The 22818-nt window shown below is 45.7% G+C and overlaps 1 protein-coding gene across 2 annotated transcripts in view; it reads left to right on the forward strand.

The window, feature by feature from the left end:
* Nucleotides 1-2554: 2554 nt before the first annotated feature.
* LOC115093945 (RNA-binding protein 44-like) overlaps nucleotides 2555-22818 on the forward strand; it is a 219062-nt gene continuing 198798 nt past the window's right edge. For both annotated transcript variants that reach the window (XM_029606424.1, XM_029606422.1), the window contains exon 1: nucleotides 2555-3158. The gene's annotated coding sequence lies outside the window, so the exon portion shown is untranslated. The remainder of the gene's footprint in view (nucleotides 3159-22818) is intronic.

Raw genomic sequence — 22818 nt, forward strand, 5'->3', positions numbered from 1 at the left:
GCCTCCCGGACCTGACTGACAGATCCCATGTCAGCATGGCTAATTCAGCCCTGCTATCGATGGGAAAAATGCTGGTGGCCATTTTTATGAGTAAAATCCCTATGTGTATATAATTTTGCAGATTCAAGTCAGATGTTTTTTCTAAATTTCATGTTTTTCATTGGTCAAGATTCAAGTGATTTTTATAGTATTTAGGAATAGTTCACTTTAGTAGGTGGTCATTTGGTTATTAGTAAATGGCTATATAAATTAATAAGTAAAGCCCAGTCAGACACACAAAAAACATACAAATGTTAATGAACCAATCTGTACACTTCTTCAATTGTTTGGAAGAGTTAATTGTTTTTAATGTATGTATTATTTTGATTTATTGTTGCTCTGCTTTATTATTTTTGTCATCTTACCTGTACAGTTCTTTGTTGAGAAAACCAATATATCAAAATAAACAATGTTCTTTTGATACTCACAGTGCACATTAAAGTAAGGCAGTGGAAGATCCACTAGAGCAGGGGTCAGGAACCTATGGCTCGGGAGCCAGATATGGCTCTTTTGATGGCTGCATCTGGCTCGCAGACAAATCTTTAATAAAAAAGTAAAAATCTAACAAAATCCCCCACCCTCCTTATGCCCCTCAAGACCTCCAAAATTAATTTACTACAACCCCCACCCTCCTGACCCCCCCAAGACCTGCCAAAAGTCCCTGGTGGTCCAGCGGGGGTCCAGGAGCGGTCCGGGAGTGATCTTCTGGACTTGGGCTGTCTGCTGCCAGTAGTCAAAATGGCGCCGATGGCCCTTTGCCCTCACTATGTCACTGGGGTCGACCAATGGTGGCGGTTGCCCCTGTGACATAGTAAGGGCAAAGGGCCGTCGGCTGCCAGTAATCAAAATGGCGTCGACGGCCCTTTGCCCTCACTATGTCACTGGGGTCGACCAATGGTGGCGGTTGCCCCTGTGACATAGTAAGGGCAAAGGGCCGTCGGCTGCCAGTAATCAAAATGGCGTCGACGGCCCTTTGCCCTTACTATGTCACAGGGGCTACCGCCGCCATTGGTCGACCCCAGTGACATAGTGAGGGCAAAAGGCCGTCGGCGCCATTTTGACTACTGGCAGCCGACAGTCCAAGTCCAGGAGATCGCTCCCGGACCCCCGCTGGACCACCAGGGACTTTTGCCAGGTCTTGGGGGGGGGGGGGGGGGGTTCAGGAGGGTGGGGGGTTGTAGTAAATTAATTTTGGAGGTCTTGGGGAGTTTTGTTAGATTTTTACTTTTTTATTAAAGATTTGTCTGCGAACCCTGGACCCCGCTGGATCACCAGGGACTTTTGGCAGGTCCTGGGGGGGGTTAGGAGGATGGGGGGTTGTAGTAAATTAATTTGGCAGGTCTTGGGGGCGTCAGGAGAGTAGGGGGTTGTAGTAAATTAATTTGGTAGGTCTTGGGAGTCAGGAGGGTGGGGGGTTGTAGTTAGTATGGCTCTCACGGAATTACATTTTAAAATATGTGGCGTTCATGGCTCTCTCAGCCAAAAAGGTTCCCGACCCCTGCACTAGAGGACACACTAAAAGTGCGATGTGAGAGGTAAAAAGAGAACCAAAAATAGGACAGTCTTGAAATCAAGTGAGGACAGAATATCAAGGAGTAGGAGGTGATAAACAGTGTGAAAAACAGCTGGCAGGTTAAGAGGGATAAGAATCGAGTAAAAACCTTTGGATTTAGCCATAAACAGATCATTGGAAACTATGGCAAGGGCGGTTTCTGTGGAGAGGGCAAAAACCTGATTGGAGTGGATTAAGAATATCTCATGATAAAATAAAGTCAAAGGAGCAGTTTGGATGCAAAGGGAAGAGAGAGATAGTTGACAGGGCAAGTAGGGACCAGTGAGGGTTTTTTTGAGGAGTGCTTCGATCACAGTATGTTTGAAAGCAGCAGAAAAAAATTGCAATTGAAAGTGATAGATTGAGGCTATGACAGATGGAAGGGATGACTGCAGGGGAAATAGAGCTGAGGAGCTGTGGGTGGAATGGGGTCAAAGGGACAAGTAGTGAATTTGGAAGAGGAAAGTGGGCAGTTTATTCCACTGTGATTTGAAAAAAAAAGGAGGAGAGAGTGGCAGGGGCCAGAGGAAGGGGAGAGAAATGAAGTGGTGGAGGAAGAGAGGTCGAGGTGACCTGGTTAAGAACACAAGACTAATTTTATGAAATTTATCATGAAAGTAGTCAGCCATAGTCTGGATAGAGAGTGAAAGGGAGTGGGAGGCAAAGGCAATTTTGAGGTAGGAATTGAAATATATGAAGTAGGCCTGGTCATGAGATTTCAACCAAAACCACTCTGCAAAGCAGGCACAGGAATGCAGGAAACAAATTCTGGGGTTGAGCCATGGTTGGGATTTGGTGTGCCTTACTGGACCGATAAGGGGACAGACCAAAAAGTGTCTAAAGCAGAGAAAAATATAGTGTAAGAAGAAATTACATCATCAGCTGAATGAGTCAATGTAGAAGAGAGAATACAAGAGTTGATAGCTTGGGGATGCCTGAAGGTGTTGGTGATGATGATGACGAGGCTGTGGGGGAGGGAGGCTTAGTGTGAAAATTTCAGAAGAGTGCTATCCAGAGAGGCAGAGAGATTGAGGCAGCACAAGTAGCCCCCAACTGCTTTTCACCGTCCTTGTCTTCCTTCCCAAGGCTGCTGCAAGCGTTGCTATTCAGTAGGAGGCCCGCGGCGCAGCTGCAGGGTGCGCGACTGTCGCGCTGCGCTCGAGGTTGAGGAGGGTGGCTGAGCAGGGAGAGGGAAGGCCGCGGTCAAAGGAGCGCGCAGTGGGTTGGACTCTGTCCCCGCTCCCGCGAGAGCGGCCCGCCCTGGAATGAGACAAGGCGGAGTAGGACGGCGTCGTTGATCGATTCCGCGCGTCGCCCACATTTTGAGGAGCCAGGCTGAGCCGGGCCGCCGCCCCCCGCCCCCCCCCATCACACCCCCAACCCTTCCGGAGAGCGATCTGCGGCGGTTGAATACACCTCAGCCCACGAGGATAGCGGAACGATACTAAGGAGAGGAAGAGGCCTGGGTTAATTCCCCACCTTCCAGTGGAACGCGGGCTGCGTAGGCCGAACCTGAGGAGCTTCTGTCCTGCTTCTGGCCAGGGAGAGGAGGGGGAGCTGCTGGAGGGTAAGCAAAGGGGGGGTGACACGCGAGGATCACCGTGGGGTGGGGATGGGAGGAATGACGATGGTGGACTGATGGGGGAAAGGACCTGGTAGTTGAGCGCTGTTGGGGTGTTCAGGGACCCCTGGAGAGGACGAGTTGAGGCTAGGAGACTCGAGGACCACTGGAGGTCGAGAGCCGTGGGGATTGATGATGCACCGGGGGGGGGGGGAGCTCGAAGACCACCAGGCCTTGTTGGGTGCTGAAGATCATTGGGGGAATAAAAGGTGAGTTTGGGGAGACCAAAGACCACTTGAGGGACTGGGGATGGAGGACCACTGAAGGTGTTAGAGGAAGGGGAGAACCTGGAGCTTAAGCACTTGGGGGAGGAGCAAATTTGATTCCCTGCTTCAGGCACTAAAATGCCTAGTTATAGCAATGCCATCACTAGGAAAATCCGAGCCTCCCTCTTTAATGGTAGCTAGTGTTAAGGTATGATGGTGTGCTTGCATCATAAAAAATAAATTGAGAAATGCAAAAAGGTTAACAGAATGATGAAGGATGGGGAGGTACTCAAGGAGGAAGGTTGGGTAAGGGTACTAGATGGTGGTTGGCTGAGAGAGAGGGCAGCTGGAATAGTAAAAATGTATGGCTTAACATCCAGGGCTGGATTTAAGAATTTGGTGCAGATAGGCATAGTGCCATGGTAGTGCCTCCACATTGCCCTAAAGCAAACAGAAGCATATTTGTTTTTGGCCTGGATATTTGGTGCCTTCAAAATTTGGCACCCTCAACAGTTGCTTGTATTTCCTATACCTAAATTTGACCCACACTATAATAGATATGAAAGAATGTGGTTAGTTTCCACTATTGATGTAAAAGCAGTAACATTGTAAATGGTGTATTAATCTCCGCAATGATATAATTAGTCATGGCATCATTTTATGTTCCACCTGTTTCCTATTCTTGATGATATGATATATAAGACAAATGTTTTTATTTAATGTTTGTGGTGATGGATGCTTTTAAGGTATGACTGTGATGTGTGGTGTACATAGTGGTTAGGTATTTCTGTATTATTGATGTTGTATTTGGATTGTATTATTTTGGAAAATAAGTATAGACTCTCATTTATTTTGATTTGTGATTTACATAGTGTTTGAGAGTCATGTGTAATTTCACTCACATTAAATTTCAAATTTAGTGCCATTTTATCAGGAAGAGACAATAAAGCATCACCAGACATGTGTCCTCTATCTAGCCCAGCACCACTGGACACATGGCACTGATGTCCCTTCCTGCTAGGCTTGGTTCAGCAGCATTGGCTTTTTTTTGGGGGGGGGGCTTGTTTGCATTACACTATTTGGCAGTTGAATGTCAATTGAAAAACAGCTGTATTGTAAATATAAGTCCCTCTTCAAACGAGGTGCATTATCAGGCCGATACAGAAAGAAACGCGGGAGAGTGGGCGAGCGCCCAGGCCAGTGTCCAGTGCACGTGATCCAGTAAATAAAAATATGCTAATTAGGGCCTGTGGTAAAAGGAAGCGCTAGGGACGTCCCTAGCGCCTCCTTTTTGACAGGAGCGGTGGCTGTCAGCGGGTTTGACAGCCGACGCTCAATTTTGCCGGCGTCGGTTCTCGCACCCACTGACAGCCACAGGTTTGGAAACCGGACGCCGGCAAAATTGAGCGTCCGGTTTTCAACCCGTGAGCCGCGGGCTGATTTAAAATTTTTTTTATTTAAAATTATTTTTTACTTTTGGGATTTCCGACTTAATATTGCCATGATATTAAGTCGGAGGGTGTACAGAAAAGCAGTTTTTACTGCTTTTCTGTACACTTTTCCGGTGCCGGCAGAAATTAATGCCTACCCTTTGGATAGGTGCTAATTTCTGAAAGTTAAAATGTGCGGCTTGGCTGCACATTTTACTTACTGAATCGCGCGGGAATAACTAATAGGGCCATCAACATGCATTTGCATGTTGCGGGTGCTATTAGTTTCGGGGGGGTTGGACGCGCGTTTTCGATTACCCCTTACTGAATAAGGGGTAAAGCTAGCGCGTCGAAAATGCGCGTCCAACCGCGGGTTAACTGCGCTCCACCGGAGCGCACTTTACTGTATTGGCCTGTATGTTAGTATACCAAGACCAGCTTTATTAGTGAATAGGCCCCTCTGAAAATAATGGGGCCTGCACCAAATAGAGCATATATTTGCATGTTAACTCTTTAACACACCTTTTTGAATTGCCGTGAATTTTAAATGTTTGTGATGCTAGGAGTACATAAGATATCTAAAACTCTTGAAAGGGTACTGTAGTCATGAAAGGTTGAGAACCACTGCTCTAGTATCTAGAACACCCTCCTAGTGGAAAACAGAAAAGGCTGGACTGAACAGATTTCTACACAGAAACAACATGCTAGCAGATTACATAATGTTGATTGCACGTGCAAAACATAGAGACTATCAAAACAGAATAAGTGACCACAAATTAGAAATAGAAATATGTAGACAAAAGCTGAAATGGAAACCTAAAAAAGCCAGATACTACTTGCAGTGCAACACTAGAGAAAAAGAAATGCATTTCCTTCTATATCGTGCAAAATACAAAGATATCACAGATGTACATTTTCCAAAACTGACAGAGAAAATGAAACACTTCTCATGAAAGAATGAACAGAAAAAACTCCTGGGAGAACATAATATTCACTTTCATAGACTATCTTCCTCACCTGAAGGAGAGGCAAAGCAGTTTACAATAATTTATAAATAAATAAGAATAAGAACATAAGAACATGCCTATACTGGGTCAGACCAAGGGTCCATCAAGCCCAGCATCCTGTTTCCAACAGTGGCCAATCCAGGCCATAAGTACCTGGCAAGTACCCAACAACTAAGTCTATCCCATGCTACTGTTGCTAGTAATAGCAGTGGCTATTTTCTAAGTCAACTTAATTAATAGCAGGTAAAGGACTTCGCCTCCAAGAACTTATCCAATCCTTTTTTAAACACAGCTATACTAACTGCACTAACCACATCCTCTGGCAACAAGTTCCAGAGTTTAATTGTGCATTGAGTGAAAAAGAACTTTCTCCAATTAGTTTTAAATGTGCCACATGCTAACTTCATAGAGTGCCCCCTAGTCTTTCTATTATCCGAAAGAGTAAATAGCTGATTCACATTAACCCATTCTAGACCTCTCATGATCTTAAACAGCTCTATCATATCCCCCCTCAGCTGTCTCTTCTCCAAGCTGAAAAGTCCTAACCTCTGTAGTCTTTCCTCATAGGGGAGCTATTCCATTCCCTTTATCATTTTGGTTGCCCTTCTCTGAACCTTCTCCATCGCAACTCTTTTTTGAGATGCAGCGACCAGAATTGTACACAGTACTCAAGGTGCGGTCTCACCATGGAGCGATTTATTTTTCCATTTTATTCACCATTCCCTTTCTAATAATTCCCAACATACTGTTTGCTTTTTTGACTGCCGCAGCACACTGAACCGATGATTTCAATGTGTTATCCACTATGACGCAGATCTCTTTCTTGGGTGGTAGCTTCTAATATGGAACCTAACGTTGTGTAACTATAGCGGTTATTTTTCCCTATATACATCACCATGCACTTACCCACATTAAATTTAATTTGCAATTTGGATGCCCAATTTTCCAGTCTCAGAAGATCTTCCTGCAATTTATCACAATCTGCTTGTGATGTAACTACTCTGAACAATTTTATATCATCTGCAAATTTGATTACTTCACTTGTCGTATTTCTTTCCAGATCATTTATAAATATATTGAAAAGTACGGGTCCCAATACAGATCCCTGGGGCACTCCACTGCCTTCCACTGAGAAAATTGTCCATTTAATCCTACTCTCTGTTTCCTGTCTTTAAGCCAGTTTGTAATCCACAAAAGGACATCACCTCCTATCTCATGACTTTTTAGTTTTCTTAGAAGCCTTTCATGAAGGACTTTGTCAAACGCCTTCTGAAAATCCAGATACACTACATCTACTGGTTCACCTTTATCTACATGTTTATTAACTCCTTCAAAAAAAATGAAGCAGATCTGTTAGGCAAGACTTCCCAAGAGTAAATCCATGTTGACTGTGTTCCATTAAACCATGTCTTTCTATATGCTCTACGATTTTGATCTTATATAAGTACAATAATCATTAAATACATAAAAAAAAATACATCAGCAAAAAGTAATCTAAATAAATAAGTACCATGTTTATTCCAAAAGTGCATCATCCTCTACTATAAAAACCCCCAAGAGAAACAGCAATTGTAGCAAAAATATGCTCTATCTTTCAACTAGGCCATAAATGAGCTATATTTAGATGAAATATAGACCAGCACCAGAAACCATGAATTGCTGTCATTATTGTCAGTTTTATTGTACTGTTCTCCCTGTTTTTAGATAATTTTTAAAATAAAAGGAATATATATGGAAAAATTTGGCAACACACATACTAATTGTCATACCAGTCAAGTTTCTTGAATCACTCTATCTCAAGTCTTAACCCCTGTTCCCAGGAGTATTTCTCAGTGTCCCTTCTCCCTATGATGAGAGAGGGAAGTGACTTAGTGGGAAGGATGAGGGTAGAGATTTGAGAGACTGTCAGGGAAGGGGCATGGAGGATGAGTCTCATTCCCTATATCATCCTCCTTTCCCCAACAGTCTCATTCTCATCCTGTTGGTGTTTGAGGTAGTTGTGGGTGGATCCTTGGGCCGGTGGCAGATGACCATGCCCCCGGGGGAAGATCCCGAGAGGGACCACCGGTCAGGCTCAGAGTATGGAGACAGACACACACTAGTTCTTTTATTAAACAATATATTGAACCACCAGAGGTGGCAGTAGTGAGCTGGAAGTGCCCGGCAGGGCTGTAGTCCCTCAGGTACTGGAACAGCGATCCTGGATAACTGAGCTATAGAGAAACTGAATATAGTGAGTAGGCAGGGTATGCAGAGTTCAGGAACAGAGCTTTGATGGTAATAGTCACACAGTAGTCTCTAGAAGTAGTCCATGTGTTGGAATAGGTTAGGCCCTCGAGGAGCCAGTACCTGGTTCCAGGGAAAGCTCTGAGAGAGAGAAGATAACTCACTGGTATAGTAGGCAGCGATGACTTCCAGGCAGAAAGAGTATTCAGCAACGAGTTCGGGAAAATGGGCCCTCGAGGAGCGAGTGCCGATTCCTGACTGTGACCTGAAAACAAAGAGAGAGCGAGGCCCCCGAGGAGTGGCTACCTCTGGTAAGTTCGAGGAGGCAGAGTAGCTTGGAGAGAGCAAAACTGGTCCGTAACCAACTCCTATTCAACTCCTTGCTAACTCGATTAGTTAGCGATTTCTAAGACCTTATATATCCAGTACTGATGATGACATCTCAGGGGGACGCCCCTGAGGTTCGCGCCACTGCTGGTACATCAGTCGGGGCCGCCCCACGCGCGCGCCCCCTTAAGCCCTTGTGAATCATGGCAGATCGCGGCATTGAGCCGCTCCGGGGACGCCGGAGGAAGATGGCAGAGAGACGCCGCGGCAGCCTACCTTTCACTTGAGCAAGAGGGAGTCGCCAAAGAGGTGAGGAGGGCGGAGTGGAGACGTTAAGCAGCGACGATCGCAACAGTACCCCCCCTTCAAAGGGCGATTTCCTCTTCGGGTACCAGGCTTAGATCTTGAAGGATGCGCGAGGTGGAACTGACGAAGCATCTCTTGTCCAGAATATTGGTCTGAGGCTCCCAAGATCTTCTTTGGGGCCAAAACCTTCCACTTCAGAAGGTATTCAAAAGTATTGCCTCTCTTACGAACATCCAGGACCTCTTCGACTTTGAATTCTAAGTTGTCTTCTGCATTGATGACAGGTGGATCTTGAGGTTTGGAAGAAAATTCGCTGAGTATGAGTGGTTTCAGATGAAACGTGGAAAGCGTTATGAATATCAGCAGCAGTGGATGAGCTGCTGGGACATCACTGAGCTTTAGTGGAAGTGGCGGTGTTGGGGAACGTCCATAGACCACTTCAAAAGATGACACAGTAGTGGATCTTCTAGCTTGATGGACTCCTCGCGCCTTCCACTAGACGTCTGAGATTGAAGTTGCCTTCTGCCCCTGGGTCCATCGGGACAGGAGTCTGAGCTGTGACCGATCCGTGAGTCGAAGAGACTGGAAGAGAAGGCGGAGGAATGAGCACGGCATGGCATAAGAACAGTCCTCCTGCAGGACTTAGGCCCGTCCGTTTTCCGGACGAATGGAGCATGTAGAGACCTTATGGCCGGGCTGACCACAGTACATGCAAAGACCGTGCTTCTTCCGAAGTCTTCTCTCTTTGGAAGTTAAATGTCCACAACCAAGTTGCATTGGTTCACCTTTCTCAGCAGCAAGAATTACTGGAACCATCCGAGGTGCAGAAATGGCACTAGCCTGTTTCAACCCAGGTAACACCTTGGGCCGGAGTTCCTTCACCTTGTCCCGGAGCCGGTGATTAATCCGAGTAGGCAAAGCTACTTATTTGTCCAGCGAGTCAGGTGTTTCGTGAGCAGCCAGCTCTTCCTTTAAACGGGTATCCAGGCCTCTGCAAAAGAGTGTCTTGAGACATTTGGGGTCCCAGCGAAGTTCTGCCGCAAGAGTTTTGAACTCTATGGCAAATTCAGCCAATGATCTGCTGTCTTGCTTCAATTCCACCAAGGCAGAACCGGCTACAGCAGTATGAGCAGGGTCGTTGAAAACGGATTCAAACAAGTCCATAAATCCTTCTATGTCCTGCAAAATGGGGTCCGTGTGCTCCCACAAGGTAGATGCCCAATACAAGGCCCTACCATCAAGGTATGAAAGGATGTAGGTGGTCTTGGAAAGAGCCGTTGGAAATAAAGATGGCTGTAAGGCAAAGTGCATGCAGCACTGGTTTAAGAAGCCCCGGCCCTTCTGAATTTCACCGGAAAAGCGAATAGGAGCCGCTAATGGTACAGCAGTTTTTAAAGTTACCTCCTGTAACTGACCTTCTTGGTTGGAAGCTGTGCCTTGAATCTTCTGTGTGTGTAGCTGATGAAATGCTGAAGTAAGCTGCTCCACAATGCACTGGGCCAGGCCTGGTATGGCCTGCAAAGCACTCAGTTGTGCCGGATCCATGGAGTTAGCAATCTGTTGGTGTTTGAGGTAGTTGTGGGTGGATCCTTGGGCCGGTGGCAGATGACCACACCCCTGGGGGAAGATCCCGAGAGGGACCACCAGTCAGGCTCAGAGTATGGAGACAGACACACACTAGTTCTTTTATTAAAGAGTATATTGAACCACCAGAGGTGGCAGTAGTGAGCTGGAAGTGCCCGGCAGGGCTGTAGTCCCTCAGGTACTGGAACAGCGATCCTGGATAACTGAGCTGTAGAGAAACTGAATATAGTGAGTAGGCAGGGTATGCAGAGTTCAGGAACAGAGCCTTGATGGTAACACTCACACAATAGTCTCTAGAAGTAGTCCAGGTGTTGGAATAGGTTAGGCCCTCGAGGAGCGAGTACCTGGTTCCAGGGAAAGCTCAGAGAGAGAGAGAAGATAACTCACTGGTGTAGTAGGCAGTGATGACTTCCAGGTAGAAAGAGTATTCAGCCCTCGAGGGAGCGAGTGGGCCCTCGAGGAGCGAGTGCCAGTTCCTGACTGTGACCTGAAAACAGAGAGCGAGACCCCCGAGGAGCGGGTACCCCTGGTAAGTCCGAGGAGGCAGAGTAGCTTGGAGAGAGCGAAACTGGTCCATAACCAACTCCTTGCTAACTATTAGTTAGCGATTTCTAAGACCTTATATATCTGGTACTGATGACGTCATCTCAGGGGGACGCCCCTGAGGTTCGCGCCACTGCTGGTACATCAGTTGGGGCCACGCCGCGCGCCCTTAAGCCCTTGTGAATCATGGCGGATCGCGGCGTCGAGTCGCTCCGGGGACGCCGGGGGAATACAGCAGAGAGACGCCGCGGCAGCCAACCTTCCACTTGAGCAAGAGGGAGTCGCCAAAGAGAAGAAGAGGGCGGAGTGGAGACGTCGAGCAGCAACGGTCGCAAAACATCTCATTCTCACCCCCTCCAGCCCCAGCATCCTCACACTCACCACTCCTGACCCTCATCCCCAGCCACCTCACACTCATCCAACCTCCAGCCCCAGCCACCTCACCCTCATTCAGCCCCGGCTGCCTCACACTTATCCAGCCTATGACTCTAAACAGGATGTGCATCATGAACTCGAGGCCTACTGCTCTGCATACAGACTTAGTAAACAGTGTAGGCCTAAAGCAATACAAACATGGAGTTGTAGCCATGTGATGAGTTTAGCAACTGTTTATTTCTTCGTGTCGGAGAGTTGTCGTCATCTCCCAAATGAAAGGAGAGCATTGGACAAGAACTGTGAAACCTGTCCTTGATAAAATCTTTGTATCCAGCTTTAAAATGGATATTGTTCTAGCACCTGTCTTGCTAACAAAATCTCTGAACTTCATTTTCTGTATGAGAATATTCCTATGCACTGGGACTCAGACGACATCATTTGCATCCCACAATCCTGTGTCTATAGGAGATGGCGACATCCAATGAAGATCAATGTTGGACCTTTTGGAACTGAATATTCAGTGAGGTTTGACTTTGAGAAAGGGACTCTGAGTTACCTAGGCGGTGGCTTTCCTCACGGACTACCCAAAAGCTTGGCTTTGAGGGCTTTTGCTGCCAGAACTGACGGTGCAGATCACTGCAGCTGTGATTTGTAAGCTAAGACTGAGTTTTTACTCTGCACAGTTATTCTGTACCTTGAAAGACTTTTGGCCAATTAGTAAATCTTATCCTTTTTTCTGCCATCATATCTCACAGAGACGTCTGAGACTTTTTTGGTTTTAATTGTCCTCCACCAAAAGGGGATTCGCTGGATTCCCCTATGTTGATCCCAAAAAGCAAAGAGGTAGGCGATCTAAAATAGCCGTTAGGAAAACAGAAAAATATAGATGCCTTGGTCTTTTTCCAAATATTTATTAGAGTAGAGACTTTTTTTTAAATTTGCCCGACTCAGAGTTTCGCAGCTTACATAGCTGCTGCCTCAGGGGCTGTAAGCAAATCATGCAGAAAATATGATCATCTACTTAAACACACAAATAGCGAACAAAAACGTATACATTTTAAGTAAAATTGTAAAAGGGGGCTCTCTTCTTCACCCGATGAATCAGTCGCTTCATCTCACAGCATAGAGATTGAATGGCAAGTATTGAATCACCTTAATTTACCCACAAATGTGGAAGACATCCTCATCGCATCCAGGAAACCTTCACCAGGTGTAACTATACAGGAAAATGGCATCGCTATCTAACCTGGTGCAATCCTAGGAACTTAAATCCTTTTTCTGCTACCGCCTCTCAATTACTACAGTATCTACAAACCCTGTACGAAGCGGGTTTAGCTACCACTTCGGTCAGAGTACACAATAGTGCTATAGCAGTGTTTCATGACCAGCATAAAGACTCTTGTGAAGCTACGTCAGGAAAAAGGGAACCATGATCCTGATAGCACCTCATTGGCCACGCCAAGTGTGGGTTTCCCATACTCCAGGATCTCTCCATCCACAGGCACATTCCCTTGGGAACGGACCCGCATCTGATCACTCAAAACGACGGATGCCTACGCCATCCCAATCTTCAGGCCTTGTCCCTGACGGCATGGATGTTGAAAGGTTAATCCTTCAACCACTTAACCTTTCAGATTCGGTTTCTCGTGTCCTGATTGCTTCACGGAAGCCTTCCACAAGAAAATCTTATTCCTATAAATGGAAAAGATACACATCATGGTGCACTTCGCAGTCCCTTGATCCCTTTTCCTGTCCAATCCCAAGGTTTTGAACTATCTCTGGCATTTGTCAGAGTCAGGTCTAAAAACCTTTTCTATCAGAATGCATGTCAGTGCGGTAGCCGCCTTCCATAAAGGTGTCGGGGATGTCCCTATATCAGTACCACCCCTCATAACACGATTTTTAAAGGGCTTGCTCCATATCAAGCCACCTTTACGTCCTCCGGCCCCTTCTTGTGACCTTAACCTGGTTCTTGGTCTGCTCATGAAACCACCATTCGAGCCTCTTCATTCCTGTGACCTAAAATATCTCACATGGAAAGTGATTTTCCTTTTAGCTATCACGTCATCTCGCAGGGTTAGTGAGTTACAGGCCCTAGTTACCTGTCCGCCTTACACTAAACTCCTGCAGGACCGGATGGTACTCTGCACTCACCCTAAGTTTTTACCCAAGGTAGTTTTGGAGTTTCACATTAATCAATCCATCATACTACCTACCTTTTTTCCCAGGCCCCATTCCAATCCAGGGGAACAGGCTCTGCATACCCTTGACTGTAAACGAGCTCTAGCTTTCTATCTAGACCGTACACTTGCCCACAGGAAGAGCACTCAGTTATTCGTCTCTTTCCATTCCAACAAATTAGGGCAACCTTTGGGTAAGCAGACTCTCTCCTCCTGGTTGGCGGACTGCATATCTTTTTGCTACCAGCAAGCAGGAATTCCTTTTCAAGACCGTGTTAAAGCACACTCTGTGAGGGCCATGGTGACTTCAGTAGCACACCTAAGATCGGTGCCGCTTCCTGACATTTGCAGGGCTGCCACCTGGAGTTCTCTCCATACCTTCACAGCCCACTAATGCTTGGACAAAGCCGGAAGACAAGATTCCATCTTCGGCCAATCTGTCCTGCGTAACCTATTTCCAATGTGACGTACCAACACCCTTCCACCTGCCCGGTGGGGTTCAGGATGCTCTCTACCAAATTCCACCCTAGTTGTTGTGCCTGTTGCACCCCGTTGGGTACATTTGGTGCATGTTCGGACATCCTCAGCTCGGTACTCACCCATATGTGAGGACTACCATCCTGCTTGTCCTGTGAGAAAGCAAGTGTTGCTTACCTATAACAGGTGTTTTCACAGGACAGCAGGATGTTAGTCCTCACGAAACCCGCCCGCCGCCCCGCGGTGTTGGGTTGGGTTGTTTTATTTTTTCGGCACTGCCTGTAGCTATCAAATAAGACTGAAGGGGGACCCCTGCTGGCTGCAGGGTTAGTGTCATACTGGGCATGTCCAGTAGGGGCCAGCCAAAGTTCTGGAAACTTTGATAGAAGTTTTCCGTGATTGGGCTCCATCCTGTGATGTCACCCATATGTGAGGACTAACATCCTGCTGTCCTGTGAGAACACCTGTTACAGGTAAGCAACACTTGCTTTACCTCTCGCTTGGCTACAAAGAAACTGAAGAGGAGAGGGAACCGCGCGGGAACACCACTGCGTAGCCGCACAGAGTCAAAGCTCTGTTACTAGCTGAGGAGACTCCACCTACTTCGGGTCGCAACGCTTCCCAGACAGCATGGCTAATTCATCCTTCTATCTACGGAAACACCGTTTATGTTAAGTAAACTTGCTTTTCTGAAAATCCAAATGCACTATATCATCTGGCTTCCCTTTATTTACAGGTTAATTTAAACTTTCAAAAAATCAAATGGATTTGTAAGGCAAGATTTCTGTTAGTTTTAACTATGTTGAGTCTTCCCCAAGAAGCCATATTTATCTATGTGGACAATAATTTTGTTTCTAAAAACAGCTTGTATCATTTTGTCTGGCATTGAGATCAGGTTTACTGGTCCATAGTGTCTTAGATTTCACATTGAACCCTTTTTAAAAATTGGTGTTACATTTGCCATCTTCCAGTTTACATGAACTGTGGCTGTTTTAAATAATTAATAGTAACAGGTCAGTAGTTTCATGTTTTGAGTTCTTTTTAGAACTCTTGGGTGTGTAACATCTGATCATGATAATCTGTTACTCTTGAGTTAATCTTCCTTTATCACAGGTTCGCTTTAGTTGCTTGGAATCCTCACCATCGAAAAATGATTTTGGTGTGGGTATGTCACCATCCTCCTCAGTAAAGACCTAGGGAAAAGAATTCATTCATTCAGTTTTTCGTCTGTTTCCTGTCCTTCTTGAGCACCCCTTTTTTTCTTTTTTGGGGGGGGCTTATAGGGATATATTTTATTGATTATAAACCTGTGGGAGGCATTTCAGTTTAGTTTTTAAGAATTAGGTGGAGGATGATTGAAGTTTACTTATCCAATTATATAAAAGATATATATAATTGCCTCTAGTATCCACCTGCTTTTAATTGCATAGATTTTCATTTTGCCTTATTGGTGAACTAATAAAGAAAACTGTACATAATTTTGGTTTTTATTGATGATCACCTACTAGTTGACTTAAGTAGAGGGTAAATTAATAGCTGTTACATTTGGTGACTCATGGGACTGCCTGACGAGCTGCTACCCTACGCTGCTAGAAGCTTCCTTTCACAGCCTGCACCACCATCGCACACCGTTAATGCTGCCATCCCAGCCAAGCTGCTGCCTCCCCATAGGCATGTGTGCATAATATAGGCCCTGCAACATTGCCTCGCCTCTGCAGTTGGTCTTCCGCCTGGAGCAGTGTGTGTTGCTCCTGCGTTCCTGGTTCCTTGTTCCTGCGATCCTATTCTCCAGGCTTGCCCAGCTTGCCTTGTCCAGCCTTGCCTACCCAGCCTGTCTCATCCAGTGTCTCTTCATCCATCCTTGGCCTGACTTCCTGATTCTGACTTCTTGTTTTGGACCTGACCATGACTGTCTGCTTCCTGGACCTGACTTCTTGCTTTGGACTTAAGCACAATTGCCTGCTGCCTGGACCTGATCTTTTGCCTGGAACCTGACTATGCTTGCTTGCTACCTGCCCCAATCCTTGGCCTGTCCTGGTATCTCCTGCCTGTTACCTGTCCTGAACATGGTGTGCCCTTGGATTATACTGTCCTTGGTATCCACCTAAGTTCTGCCGGCCACCAGAACTCAGGGGCTCAATCTGTGGGGGAGGCAGCTGGTGCTGCTTCAGGGCACGTTTGCTAGATGTCTGCATAGGCCTCAAAGGATCGCCTAAAAGGCTGCATTGTCTACACCACAGCATAAAGGGTGGGGGGGGGGGGGGGTGTCACTTCTATGCTAGTCATCACAATAGCCACTGCTAAAGTTAAAAATAGGAGAATATCTTGAATTCAGCAAATTTCAGGATCCCGGATAGCATGGTTTTACAAGAGGACAATAATATCAAATAATTCTGATCAGTTTCTTTGATAGGGTCACCAAAGAATTAGATTGGGGTGAGTGCTGAATATGGCACACTTAGATTTTAGTAAAACCTTTGACACTGTTCCACATATGAAGTTCATAGCTTGAGGTTTGCTTCTAAGCTACTAAACTGGGTAAAGAACTGGCTATAAAACAGGCAACAGTAGTAGTGAATGGAATTCACGCCAAGGAAGCCGGAAGATGGTAGTGGAGTGGAGTTGTCTCATGGATTCAGTGTTTTTGTAAATGATACAAAATGATGAGAGATTGGTAGGAAATTTCTGTCATTTTGCAGATGATACAAAAATCTGCAGCAGAATGAACATTTATACAGAGTAGAAAATGAGTGGTTAAGATGCTGTTTTAAATCTTTGTTGCCAGAGTTCTGCATTAAGAGCTTAGAAATTCAGATCCTGGCTTCATTGAAAAGCATTTTGGGCATTTTAAGTTTGGCCCATTGGAACCAGAATCGGCATTGAGGATGCTGGTGGTGCATAGACATCAAAAACTGAAAAGGATGAGAGAGACAAGTCTTTCTCTCTCTTCTGCCTCTCAAAGAAGTCCAATGAGTGAGTCGTTTTGGCATCGAGGAGTTCCAATACTGAGCCTTGAGTGAAGGGCAGGAAGCATCACTATTGTTTTCTGTCAGTATACAATGCCAGGAGTGGGATATTCTGGCTGTGGTCATGAAACCCCCAGAGTGTTTCCGTGGCATGGAGAGCTCAACATTGATGCCTTCCCAGGAATCATGACAATCTCCAGGAGTCCAGGTGTCTGCCATCGATACACCTTTAGTTACTGTTACAATTCTGGTTGCTGTGTAGCCTCCTTACCACCAGAGATCCTCCATGAACACTCTCCCCTGGATGACCCAGCCTTCCTTGCCTGCCTGCCCTATGCCCAGACTCCAGTATTTAACCTTGCCCAACTCATGCCTCTGTGCTTCGGCATAGAGTTCCTTTGGGTTCTTTTCTCTAGCCACCCATTTCTTGCCGTTCACTGTGGCCTGTGGGCTTTCTGGTTTCCTGCTTGTCTTCCACTCTGGCCTCTAGGCCTTCTAGTTCCTCTCTTGCCTTTCTGCCTTCGGACATTCTGTGTTTCATGTTCAGTATAGTTCTTGTCCTGGTTTGTCCTGTTTTATCATAGTCTGTCTTCCTTGTTCCTGTTCCTTACTCCAGTACCATGCTTATCCGCATCCAGTACCAGGCTTTCCGGAATTCTGTTCCTGTGTTCTAGTTACACCCTACCTGTTCCAATGCTCTAGCTCCATACCTACCTGCACCCACTTTCATGCTTACCCACACTTTCTGTTACAGTGTTCCTGAATTTCACCCTTACCTCCATGCACCCCAGTCCTTTCCAGAGACTCAGCCAGCCTGCACTCTTGCTCCAGAGACTCAACCCAGCCTCACTGGACCACCCGCACTTGCTCTGGTCCTTCTGTCCCGTGCCACTTCTGGAGGTGGTGTTCACCTCACCTAGCTACTGCCCAAAATCCTAACAGTTACCCAGGAAGACATGGCTTCTCCTCCTGTCTTCCAGCCTGTGTTGGCATTGGTAGTCTTTAAGGTGGAGCTGGACAGGAATATCCAGCAGGCCTTGGACAGAGTACTGCATTGCATCAGTGCTCCTGCATTGAGGGCATTGGTGTTAATGTAGACAAGTGTCAAACTGATGCTGAAGACCCTACAACTGCCTGGCAGCTGGGTACTGATGTTGATTCTTGGAGGGGAATTGACAGGTCTCCCCTCGGATCTCTCTCCTCCATAGCAAAATCTGCTTCTCCAGATTTATTCAGAGAATGGCAGAAGAAATTCCATTTCCTTTACAGAAGGAGAATGAGATCAGGAACAAGATGCTGGACATCCTCCAGTTCATGGAACCTTCTAAAGAAATCATGGTAGTCTCAGTCCATAGGTGCAGATGAGGATGGGGATAAAACCACGTCTCTCTTGCTTCAGTTAATAAGTCGAATGCATATATCTTGTTCTGGCAGCTAATGCACTAGTCTGTGATGATCAAATTTGCTTTTGAGGGCCAAAAGGAGCAGAACCCATTCTTTGGTGCCCCAAGGAAGAATTCTAGGACTCTGGACATCTTTGGGAAGAGAGTTTTCCAGGGAGCTATGCTCAGTGCGTGCATGGGCTAGTACTTGAGGGCCTTGCTGAATAAGATGTGAGAAGTGACATTGCAGCTTCATCCAAAGCAGCGTGATGATTTCCAGTCACTAGAGGACAAGGATATGCAGTATGGAAAACACATGTTCAGATTGATGCTTGATATTTTTGAGACAACATTGAGATCCTCTGCCATTTAAAATTTGTGCTCGCAAACTAATCTGAGGTCCAGGAATGTCTTGCTGATGTACCATGCACTGGAGAGAATCTCTTTGGAGATAAGGTTAAGAAAGTGGTGGCCCAGACTCTGCAACATTTAACAGACTCTACACAGGCACTCCAGATCTGCAGTCTTCAGCTAGGAGATATCCAAATATGAGGTTGAGGCAACATTTCTGTTAGCCAGGGAGTCATTTTCCTCCACTCCCTTGCTACCGGCAACAGAAGATCACTGCTATGCCCACCTAAGGCAGCAGAGAGCCCCTAAACCACAGTCAAAACCTGGGACCGGGGTTTTGACTGGGTTGAAGGAGCATATCCTAGATCCTTGTACCTATGCCAGAAGACTTTCCGTTTGGAGGCAGGCTGAAGTTTTACATAAACCATTGGACGAGTATTCACACGCATGGTTCCTCAGCATAATAAGAAAAGGGCACAGATTAAACCTATTGGATGTCCCTCCAAATCAACCACCAAACACCACTCGGGGATTGTCATAGCATCAGGATCTGCTATTGAAAAAGCTGTCTTCCCTCTTAGAGACCAATTCAGTTGAACTCATTCTACCAGGGGAAAAGGGTAGGGGATTTTACTCCAAGTATTTCCTCATCCCAAAGAAAACAGGGTGAGACTGTCCCATCCTAGACTTAAGGGCTTTGAACAAATTCATAAAAAGAGAAAAGTTCAAGATGGTATTCCTGGGTACCTTGATTCCCTTTCTCAAAAAAGGGAACTGGCTATGCTTTGTCAATCTGAAGGATGGTTACACCCACACAGAGATATTTCCAGGTCATAGGAAATATCTCCAGTTTGTAATAGGGGACCATCACCTCCAGTATGGCATGCTGCCATTTGACCTAGTGTCAGCATTGCAAGTCTTTACAAAACGTATTTCTATGGTGGCTACACATATTTCCCCTACCAGATGTTTGGCTAGCTGAGCACATCTCAAGCAGATGCTATACAATTAATGTGCAGAACCGTCTGGGTGTTTGTAATTACAATGATTTGTTATCAATTACACACACTCCCTCTTAAGCCCATCATCTCAATTGGAGATTATAGGCGTACTGCTAGATATGACTCAGGCGAGAACCATCCTCTTTTAGAGGGTTATCGAGTTTTATCCGCAGTGAAGAGGATCCAAGAGAGCGGTTATCAGCATAGTACGTTAGACTGTTGGGCATCATGGCACCAATGATGCATGTTATTCCCTTGGCATGTTTCTATCTGAAAAGAACCCAGTGGACTCTTAGATCACAATAGATTCAAGCCAGCTGAAATCTCCAAGATAGTATTTGCATTTCTCAGCCACTCAGAGACTTCCTATTCTGGTGGCAGATCCAATCTGATCTAACCATGGATGCAGCCACCCTGGGGTGGAGAGCCAATGGAGAAAGGCTTTGCTCTCAAAGTATTTGATCTGCTCAGGAAGAACTTCATCATATACATTTCCTGGAGCTGTGGGTAGTTTGGTATGCTGTGAGAGGTTGATTTTAAAAGCATTGCTTGCGCAAAAATGCTCACTTACGCATGTATATGGGCTGTGCTCGAGCATCGTGGATTTTAAAAAGCTGTGAAGTATGCACCTGTATACCTGTGCACTCGTCAAAGATCAGGTTACCATGTTCTACATTGGCAAACAGGAAGGGATGGCATCATACCTCCTGTGTCAGGAGACTGTCCAGATGAGGGATTGGGTCATATCCCATGTATCTAGCAGGTGAGGAGAATGTCCTGGCAGATAGATTGAGTCTGATTCTGGAACCCCACAAATGGTTTCTTGACCTGGGAGAAGCAAACATATTCTGCGAGTGGGGCACACCCAGAGTAGATTTGTTTGCATCTCTTCAGAACAGAAAGTTTCTTCTTTTCTGTTCCAGGAAAGGGACTCAAGGCAAACTAACCTTAATTGGGACTAGGGCCTACTATATGCATACCCTCCAGTTCTGCTCATCGCAAAGATCTTATTGAAGCTCAGGAGAGACCAGCTGACTGATTCTCATAGCACCCTTTTGCCTGAGCCAGGTTTGGTTCCCGCTCTTGCAGGAGATATGTATCAAGGATCCAATCAGGCTGGGAAATTCCCCAACCCTCATCTTGCAGAATTGGGGGCTGTTGCACATCTTAACATCAGGTCCCTGGCTCTTGCAGCCTTGGATGTTTGGAGTGTGACCTTACAGCCTCTAGATCTTTCATAAGATGTCTCCTGGGTCCTTCTAGCTTCAAGGACTCCATGAGGAAGTCCATGGACTGGCATGTGAGATGTTTACCTTTTGATGTGAGAAAATGGCCGTAGACCTTTTCTCCTGCTCCACACAAAAACTGCTTGATTACCTTCTACATCTTTCGAAGTCGGATTTTAAGACCAACTCCAGTAAGGATTCAATTTAGTGTAATTGGTGCCTATTATCACCATGTATAGCCTTTGGTTGTCTGTTTTATGTGGGACTAGCTCATCTGGCCTTCCATCAGGCCTGCCACTGTGTCTTGGGACCTCAGTGGTGGTACTGACCCAGCTGATGAAAGCTTCCTTTTAGCCAGTTGACTCGTGAGCTGAAGTACCTGACCTGGAAGATTGTATATTTGATGGCGGTGACTTGGGTGCACAAAAGTCAGTGAACTGCAGGCTCCATTGACTTATCCACCTTACAGAAACATTTTTTCATGACAGGGTGGTTCTGTATACACATCCTAAGTTTCTGCCTAAGGTGGTGGTGGACTTCCATCTTAATCAGTCAATTATCCTCCCATTCTTTCAAAAAGCCACATGTCCACAAGGATGAATATGTCCTACACAACATAGACTGCAGAGAAGATTGACCTTCTACATGGAGCAGAATGAAGCCTATAAAAAGTCCACCCAGCTGTAAGAACATAAGAACATGCCATACTAGGTCAGACCAAGGGTCCATCAAGCCCAGCATCCTATTTCCAACAGTGGCCAATCCAAGCTATAACTAACTACCTGGCAAGTACCCAAAAACTGTCAATCCCATGCTACTAATGCTAGTAATAGCAGTGGCTATTTTCTAAGTCAACTTGATTAATAGCAGGTAATGGACTTCTCCAAGAACTTATCCAAACCTTTTTTAAATCCAGCTACACTAACTGCACTAACCACATCCCCTGGCAACAAATTCCAGAGTTTAATTGTGCTTTGAGTGAAAAAGAATTTTCTCCGATTAGTTTTAAATATGCTAACTTCATAGAGTGCTCCCCAGTCCTTCTATTATCCGAAAGAGTAAATAACCGATTCACATTTACCCGTTCTAGACCTCTCATGATTTTAAACCCCTCTATCATGAGTCGGGAGGAGAAGGCCAGTGTTTTTGACATTACCTGCCTGCAGCGGTCTCCCGGGGTAAGCGGTGGCTTGTCCCGACAGTTTTCTTTTCATCAGCCGCTTTGGTTTCCTGTCTGAGGGGGGCGTTTCCTGGAGGAGGCGGGACCTGGACTGGGAATATAAATTTCAGCTTGCTGCGGCATGCGGCTAAAGCCGCGCACGCTTAAGGGGCACGCAGCTAAGCAGGGCTTTGCCAGGCTTCGCCGGGTCTTCGCTGGGGATTCACCTGGATGACTCTGATTTAAGTTTTATAATTATAACAGAAATTTTCTTTGTTTCTCTTTTTCCCTCTCTACGGCTCCCAGAAGTGAAATTGTTAGTTTTTGCTTTGGATTTCAACTTATTGTGCATTATAATAACCAATACTAAGTGATTTAAATATTTTCCGAAAAATGCCACGCACTAAAAGGAAGGCTAAGTTAAGGCCTCCTAGTGAAGTGGCATATATAGAAACGGGACAAAATACTGTATTGGATTGGCTAGATCCCCAAAATTCCCCAAGTGGGCAGATCGCATTAGGAGAAGCACTAGAACGGGGAGCTTCTCCTCTGGTCAGTGAAATATCTTTAATCCCTGGGGCACCGGCTCCATCATCACCACCTGGTAGAGAGGGTATATTGACCCAAGAAAATCCAGGGGTTAGGCAGGAAGGGGTGTTAAGCTCTTTGGAGATTCAACTTAAGAATGATCAGCTTAAAGATTTGCATGTAATAGACCATAAATCGTTTGAAAATGCCTCCTTGAGTATATCACAGAGCCCAATTGAGATCCCCATGGAATCAAGTACACCAAAAATGAGAAACTCATCAGAAGATAAACAAGGAAATATAGAAGTAGTTATAAAATCTGATACATTATT

Source organism: Rhinatrema bivittatum, chromosome 6, assembly GCF_901001135.1.
Source record: "Rhinatrema bivittatum chromosome 6, aRhiBiv1.1, whole genome shotgun sequence".
Classification (NCBI taxonomy): Eukaryota; Metazoa; Chordata; class Amphibia; order Gymnophiona; family Rhinatrematidae; genus Rhinatrema; species Rhinatrema bivittatum.